The following is a 9,764-nucleotide window of genomic DNA, read 5'->3' as shown; positions in this document are numbered from 1 at the left end:
TTATATATATATATATATATATATATATATATATATATATATATATATATATATATATATATATATATATATATATATATATATATATAATATCGTGTGTGTTGAATTTTTATCTCTTCCAACTAATTTATGAGAAGATAATAAAACAGTTGTAACGTAAATGGTTCATCCTACCAGCTTTAATAGATTTGGATACAACATTAACTAATGAAATAACGTTTATAATAAAACTTGACTCATATACGTTATTTATTTTGTTGTTTTAACTACTTTACATAAATACATTTTAGTTTTAATTTTGTTGTACTTTTAATTATTTTTTCTAGTATAATAAGTTTAAGTTAAAAATAATTTTCTTAATTAATATAATTTTAAAAATATAAAATATTGCAAATATAGTTTATAAATATGTAATTTAATTAAATAATTTTTATGTTATAATTTTCTAATATATTATAAATAAATAGTTTATCACGAACGAAGTGATAAACCCGTTTCCAATATTTAGAATTGTTAATTATAACATGTTAATATTATATAAAAAATTATTCGTTATTTACTATCTTTCCACAATTTCCACAATTATTCGTTAATTAAATAAACCTAATGATAAATGATTAAATATATGAAAAAAATGTTCACCGAATAAATATGACACTGATGAAATTTAAATTTAATCACATAAAAGATTAACCTCACTCTCAATTTAAAATTTTAATACAATAAATTTATAAATATTTATTTATATAAAATATTTTACTTTCTCATTTTTATTTTTTTTATCCGTGTGAGACTTAGATTCAAACATTCTTAATAAAACTTTCATAAAATCAATATTTATTGATCATATAAGATAATCTATGTGCTATACTATAAAAACTAAAATAGTTTCCTTGATCTACGATGTCTATCTTCATAAGAAGTTATATATATATATATAATCTTCAAACGTTACAAAAATTTAGTATACGACAAATTAAATCGAAATTAAGAAAGAAAAAATCTTAATTTGCTCAATTAAATTATAAGAGGTTCGTGGATTTGAACGATTGGTTATATCCATGCAAAGATTTATTCACCTCTTAACAACATTTTCCTATTCTCAATGAAAAAAATAAAAACAAACAAACTTGCGCGCATAAAATAAGCAGCATTCAATTTCATGGTTACTACCTCCTAGCTAGCTACATCGGGAAAATGCCATTATTTTAGTTAGTAATTTGGTGAGACTTTTATTCATGCTTTAATTTCGATTTTCGTTCTTCGCTTATAAATTTCAACTATCAACTAAACGTCGACTTCTTTACATCTTCTCCCAACACCAAAAATTAAACGTAGATTTGAATCGATGAGCTTTCATATGTAAACGTATTTAAGAGGACCCTTGGTCATATTTATGCTTAAGCAATTTTCAAAAAAAATATTTTAGAAGAAAAAAATTAGTTTTTTAATTAAATTTGGACCACACCAAATTTCTTAAAAAAATAAGTTATATTAAAAAATTTTCAGAAATTAGTTATATATAACAAAATTTTAACTTACGAGAAAGCATTTTATTTTCCCAAAAGTTGGACAAGTTTGTGAGAAAAACATGTGTAGCTTGTTTATGCTCCTTTAGTAGGTGAGTTGAATAACAATGTACCAATCACTTAACCTAAGGTCTCTGTTTTTTTTTTTTTTGTTTAAGACGGGAAGTTATTATTTTTCATAACTATTTCAACCATTTAACATTGATGAGATCATATTAGTTTTTTTCACCATATCAGTGTAATTTCAAGTAAAAGTTATCAATATAGATAAATTTTAAAAAAGTATTCATATAAATAAATCTTATTTGTATGATATGAAAAAAATTTATATACATGACTTTAAATTTTTTAAAGTAAAATCGTGCAAATCACATTACACTGAAGCGTGTGAATGTGTTTAGTTTTCTAAACAGATCTTAAGATTTTTTTTAGAGAGAGAAAATAATTTAGAAAGTTCTTAATTGCTCACATAATGCCTTCGCAACTATCCTTGATATATATATATATATATATATATATATATATATATATATATATATATATATATATATATATATATATATATATATATATATATATATATATATATATTTATATATATATATATATATATATATATATATATATTTAAAAAATTTTAAGTTCATGTGAAGTTACAAGCAAATCGTGATCTTTATTTTACTGAATCACTGCGAAAAAGTTGTGGAAAGGTGGATTCCATATCATAAAAAGTGTATAATTTGGCAAACAGATTTGAAAGAAGAGGAAAAAAAGAGATAAGATTGTGTGATAAAGACAAAGATGATTATTGTGGAGTGGTACTTTGTTCAAAAGTGCATAACATGCAAAGAATAACTTCAACTTTTTTTGTGTATGTTATTTCAGGGAATCTCATTCAAATTCAATTATTCTTTACTACATTTTCTCAAATTACTTCTTTTCAGATCTTTTCGGATTCAAAAGTAACAATAATATTTAAAATAGAAAAAAAAAAACATTTGCTTTCAGTTCTCCATAATTTTCTTTGGATTCCTTGCTGTGGGAACTATGTTGCTTTTGTCTTTTCTTTCTCATTCTTTATGGATCAACCTAAAATTGCACAATTCAGCTCTTACAAATGATAATTGATGTCTGCACGCAAATTTAAAAAAGAAAAAAAAATAATAATAATAGCACAGGAATGAGTCCACTTTTCATAAATTAAACATAAAATCATTTTTTAACCTGTGAAGTGTAATTAATATTTACTAATTTAGTATCTGCAATCAAACATAATTGGGGGATGACAACATATAGGTTGGACTGAACATATGGGGCTTGTTCTATCCGCACCCTGTAATTTCTAACAGCACACCATAAACTTTTTAAAATAGAATTTTTAGAACAAATTATTTTAAACAATGAAAGTTGTTAGCTCAGAATTTATATTTAGAAAATTATCAATTGGATTTTATACAACTTATCGTTTTCTGAAAAAAAAAAAAAAACTTGCACTTTACATTAAAAAAAAAGTTAAATATGTTTTTGAAAATTAATTAATGTTTTTTCTTAATCTAATTTGTCTATACCTAATGTTGATATATTTTAATCTTCAAACTTTTAATAATTAATACATAATTTTTAATTTAATTATATTAAATATTTTTTATGTATCAAACATATTTTGTATTAGTATCAGAGTTATTTACACCATTTAATATTTATTCATATCCATTTAATTTTAAAATTTAAAAACTAAAATATATTATAAAATTGATAAAAGAAAATTCTAATTTTACATCAAAATTTAATAATTAAATTTATATTTAACCCAAAAAGATATTAAGATACTTTCTTTCACCGTATCATTCTGATCTTCCACATTAATATTATCACTTCGTTATTACTGTTATAGAGAAAAGAAAAATAAAATCAAGCAGAACAAAAACTAATTATTAAAACTTAGACTTTTATATTATTATAATAACTTTTAAACTTTATTAACTTTGACACTATTAAGATTTTAAGTGTGAGTCTAAATTTTATATTGGCTAAAAATGAGAGAATAGAACGATATATAAAAGTAAGTCTTATAGTTTTTGGTTGAGAGTGATGTCAATGCCTCATGCAATTAGACTAATGTCTAATTGGTGTTGTATTTTTCAGTGAAATACCCTATGTAAACCTAACAAGTGACATCAGAGTTGATGGTTAAAACCAGCTCACACAAGTGAATGTTCATGATAAATTTAAAATTTTGCAATTAGGTTCATGATAAATTTAAAAACTTTATGGATAGGTTCCTGATAAATTTAAAATTGTACAGATAGGTCCATGATAAATTTAAAAACTTTGCAGGTAGGTCCTTGATAAATTTAAACAATTTGCAGATAGGTCGCTGATAAATTTAAACACTTTGCAGGTAAATCCTGATAAATTTAAAAAATTTGCAAGTAGATTCCTCATTAGATTAAACCCTTAGAGGGTAAGTCCTTGATAAATTTAAAAATTAGTAGTTAGGTCCCTCTGATATATTTAAAATTAGTAGTTAAGTCCCTTTAATAAATTTAAAAACTTTGCAGTCCCTGATAAATTTTAAAATTTGTAGTTAGGTTTCTTTGATAAATTTAAAAATTTTGCAAGTAGGTCCATGATAAACTTACAAACTTTGTAGGTAGATTTTTTATAAATTTAAAAACTTTGCTAGTAAGTCCCTGGAAGTTTAAAAACTTTGCAAGTAGGTTCCTAATAAATTTAAAAATTTACAGATAGGTCCTTAATAAATTTAAAATTTTGCAAGTAGGTGCTTGATATATTTAAATACTTTGTAGGTAGGTCACTGATAAATTTTAAATTGTTGATATGTCCCTGATAAATTTAAAAACTTTGCAAGTAGGTCAATTATGAATTTAAAAACTATGCAATCAAGTTCACGATAAATTTAAAAATTTATAGTTAGGTCCCTCTGATAAATTTAAAAACTTTGCCTATAGGTCCTTGATAAATTTAAAAAATTTGCATGTATGTCCTTTATAAATTTAAAATTTTTTCAAGAAGGTCCCTACCAAGTTTACAAACTTAGCAGATAGGTTCCTGATCAATTTTAAAACTTTGTCGGTAGGTCCATGATAACTTTAAAACTTTGTAGGTAGATCCTGATAAATTTAAAAACTTTGTAGGTACGTTCGTGATAAATTTAAAAATGTGTAATTAGGTCCTATGATAAATATCAAAACATTGCAGATATATTCTTTATAAATTTAAAAACTTTGCAATTAGGTTTTTAAAAAGTTTACAAATAATTATATATAAAATTATTTTTTATTATTTATGTTTATATTCGGAAATTTTATATATAATTACGTTATTAATATATTATAATATTATATATTAAATATAAAAGTCTTGTTTTTTATTATGAAAGTATAATAAAATAAACAATAAAAATTAAAATATTTAGTAAAATAAGTTAATTAAACTTTTATATTTTATAAACTAATTCAATTTAAAATTATTTTGAATTTATATTTATTAAAATTTAATAATATTATTATTTTAATTTAAAGTTTTATTTTTAACTCTGTTTTGAATTTTAGTTTTATATCAAATTATTAAAAGAAAATATTTTATATTTTATTTTGAAATATATATATATATATATATATATATATATATATATATATTTCAAAATATATAAATTTTATCAAATTATTTTTCTCCCTTCAATTGAAACATCCTTAATTTTCACTAGTTGCTTCTACTGTGTTCTTATCCAAAGAAAGCGATAACGAAAATAAGTCTTTGAAAAGTTATGGATTGGGTTTTTGACATTGCTATGATATGAGATAATGTAGCTCCATATCCCCATCATTACCCTAATACAATACCACCTTCAAATCTTCCTCCATCACTTATCATTTTTCTTTATATATATATATATATATATATATTATACCATGGAGATATAAAACATTAGTCGATTTTATTTGTAATTTATTTCCCGATAACTTTCCATATCCTGCGGTATTATGTAATGAATCTTGGTTAAGTGAATCAGAATAAATTCACAATAACATAATAAAAATTTAAAATATATCAAGCAATGAGATTTATTAATCTTTATTGAGTGATTTCAGTCAAAATTTGAAGTATATATTAAATTTATGGTTAATATTAAGAAGTAGAATATATTTTAATGGTAACTCAACTATTACATATTCCATTTGTATGGTAAGATCGACAAATTGTACATTAAATAGTGGATAGTTGTCCACAAATATGTGAAATAACAGATTTAATAAATAATAATTTTCATTAAAATAAACTAATTAATAATTTTATTATTAAAATAAAATTTTAAATCTAATTTAATCTTACAAAACCCGTTTGTAAAATAAAATTTATACTCACTTATCTACTATATATCGAGTTTATCTAAAGTTTATGTGTGATTTCTGACGTTTAAATAAACTCAAATTCTTAATGTTACTTAAAAAAATCTTAATTTAATTTTTGAGGTAAAATAGTTATTTAATACAATGCGACAGAAATTGGAACGTGGTAATTGTGATAAAGAGAATAAGACTAGAGGGGATATGGCAGTGTTTTATAACCTTATTCCTACTCTTCACACATAATTATGAATTTTGTTGAAAGTTTTACATCCATGAAAATTTATTTTACATATAAATAAACCTGTTTGACTGGTCCACTTATATAAGATATAAATAAGATATCCATGACTTATAATCAATTATATCATGTTTTTATAATTGCTTATAGTTAAATACAAAATCAATTATAAGTGATTATGTTTTAAGACCACCTTGTACGATAATGAGCGCATTGTAACACTAGTTGGTTGAATCTTAACACCAACATAGTGAAATATTGCGCAATGGTTGAAAGAAGATAAATATGTTGGGATGTTTCCAGCAAGAATTTGGATACTTTAACTCCAACTACTTATAATTTATAATTGAGTATACCATACACTTAATTTTAATGTTTCTTCTTTTTATAATATTAATCATATATATATATAGAATCTAAAAAACTAAATGTATTTTAAATAAGAATCTAATTGATATATAATATAACATTTAAGACACAAACAGATTTACACCATCACTAAATTAGTTTTATATGAATGATCTGAAATTAGATATAAATATTCATTACAATAATATTATGTAACTTAACTGTAACATTAATAATATTTGTATAAAAATCCCTCATAAAAGTTTTATTTGATTGAATTTTATATTTGTATATGAAATAATTATGTTCCTAATTAAGTTATGAATTATTTGCAATGAACAGAAATGTTATGTGGGGCTTATCCACTAGCTATATATAGCCATCTATTTTCTGTCACCAGAGCCCACTCATCCTAACTCAACGTGCTCTTGGTCTCTCTGCAACTAATTGAGTGAAGACTATAACGGATTAGTGTTATAAATATTTAGTAGTGATGGTTAATAATCTAATTTTGAAGAAACTAATATGAGACAAATTCCATAAATTTATTTATGAAAAAACAATTTTAATCTATAAGAAAATTATTTCACCTGTTTTTTCTTATTTTTCTAAAAGGACATTAACTTCATGGTTTATAAGTATGCTTTTATATTTTAAATTTAATATTTTTAGTTTTTATAATTTTTTTTTAACAAAAAAGGTTCCTATGTTTCAAATACGAATATCATTAACGTTTTTAATTATGTATTTATGAATTTCAAAATGTTTACACCACCACCATTTACTCTAATTTTGAATGATCTTTGATACTATATAATAATTTTAAGTCTATACGAAAAGCTATTACACTCAAATGTTGTAATTTGAAGTGAGTAACATCGTCCTAGAAATAATTATCAGATTTTATTCTTAAAAGATGTCTCAAACAGTCAAAGAAAAAAAATATATTTAAATTATCATTGATCTCGACTTCTAGATGATGTAAGACTATTGAATGTACATAAACATCAAATTTTTTAATAATACATAAATTATTCCAACAACATAAACATAAAGTATCCAATCATTGCATGAATCCATGGACATAATTCTAATATAATTTGATCCAAAAGAAAAAAGGATGTGAAGGAGAGAGTGTGTGTTTGATTAGGAGATGTTGTTTAGTTAGGAACATAAGAGAATAATTGTGGGTGAGTAGGTGATGGAGGCATCTACATAGATGGAAGGCACTTGTGCTGTTGTTGTTGACAGGGCTATGTCCAAAGAGTCACTCAAATAAAATTGACCACCCATCATATGCAATACTCAAACCCAATCTTGACCAACTCATGCTTAGATACACTTTTTTAGGGAATATGTATAGGTGCCCCTAATTATTTATTTGTGGAATTAATCACTCTTTCCATCTCAACCTTCCCACGACCACCATCTACTTTTAGTGGGATTCACGTTACTTTTTTTTCTTTTCTCTCTCAGTTAGCTTTATTTTAAAGAATTAAATATGGTTTTGTTTCTTTAACTTTTGGTAAAAAATGAAATTAGTTTTTTTTTAAACTTTGATCCAATTTAATCTCTCAACTTTGTAAATGTAAGGATTTAATCTTTTTTAATCAAATTTTCTTAAAATTATTTAACGTTTTAAATACAACGTATCTTTGAGCGAACTAATGTTGAAGCAGAAATATGTTAAAGAATGTAAACAATTCAAAAGTTATCATGAAACATACACATATTTACAAAGTTGATGAACTAAAATTGAGTCAACGTTTCAAAAAAAAAAAAAAACTAATTCTAATTTTCACTTAAATTTATGAGATTAAAAACATATTTAACCATATTTTAAAAAATATCCTACGTTGTACCTTTAATTTCTTAAATAGATTAATTTAGTCTTACTCAATCAAAAATTAGTTAACATAATAAAAACTTGAAAATTGAAATGCCATGAACTTAATATTCATCAACTAAAATAAAATTAACGATCATTCTTGTCAACTGATAGTTAAGAGTGACAAAAACAAATTAAACTGATCTATTTTAACTTTATCTGTCACAATAAAATGGAATGAAAATTTTAGTCCACTCCGTCAAGGCTACCTTGAGTTAAAATAATTTTTATGATAGCTATTAATTAATTTTAGTCCTTACATTTATAAGGATTAATAATATTTTAAATTTATTTTTTATTTCATGTGATTTCTGTATTTTTTGAAAAAATTAATGTGATCCTTCCGTTTAGATTGAGGATGAAAATAACATATAAGTTCAATTCCACTTTCAGAAACATAATCGTTCTTCCATTCTAACTTTGTTGAAATGCATGGAAATGTGAGGAACACACGGAATCTTTTTAGAAATTATACTAAATTAACAATAAATTGAAAAGAAAAACATTGAATAGTTATATAAACATAAAAAAAACAAAAGTGATATTAAGCCTTTTATGTTATCACTTTTGTGAAACAATCTTAAGCCATCTCTCCTTTCATTTCCTCTTTTGAACAATAAAATTTGTATTTTTATCGTCAATTAAAAGTTTATAAAAAGGGTTAAATATGTTTTTGATATCTTAATTTTCAGTAAATTTTGAAATTAGTCTATTTCAAAATTTTGAACCAATTTAATACTTCATATTTCAAAATATGTGAATTTAGTTATTTTAATCAAATTTTGTTAGGTTTATTTGATGTTTCGTATGCATTTTAGGATTGTATATAAGTTGTTTATACTATTTGACACATTTTTTATTTAATGTTAAGTCGAATATTATTATGAAACGCGTTTGAAATGTCAAATAAATTTAACAAAATTTGATTAAAATGACTAAATCCACGGTATTTTACAAGATGAATGACTAAATTGGTTCAAAGTTTCGAAATAGACTAATTTCAAAATTCACTAAAAGTTAATAAACCAAAAACATATTTAATCCTTATAAAAATTATATTAAACTTGGTATCCAAACAAACATAATTCCTTATTCATTACGAATTTGAATTTTCTGCTGGATTTTTTTGTATTGTTCTTCTGTTTCTGTTGTGTCTTCAAAAATCTTGATGATCACTGATTTTAAAATTTTAAAATTTTAAAATTTTAAAATTTTAAAATATTTTTAAAGTACTAACATAGTTTATTTTTAGTGTTCAGCAAAAGACACCACAAAAAATTCAGTAGAGAAATTGGAGTCGTTGGTTACGCTCTTAATACTAATAATTAAAAACTTATTTTATGTAACTTCGTTTTTACTGTTTCGTGTCAAAGTATTTTTGGATATGT

This window comes from Vigna unguiculata, chromosome 6 (genome assembly GCF_004118075.2).
Source record: "Vigna unguiculata cultivar IT97K-499-35 chromosome 6, ASM411807v1, whole genome shotgun sequence".
NCBI lineage: Eukaryota > Viridiplantae > Streptophyta > Magnoliopsida > Fabales > Fabaceae > Vigna > Vigna unguiculata.
The sequence above is the reverse complement of the archived record's forward strand: the minus strand, read 5'-3'. Positions refer to the sequence as shown.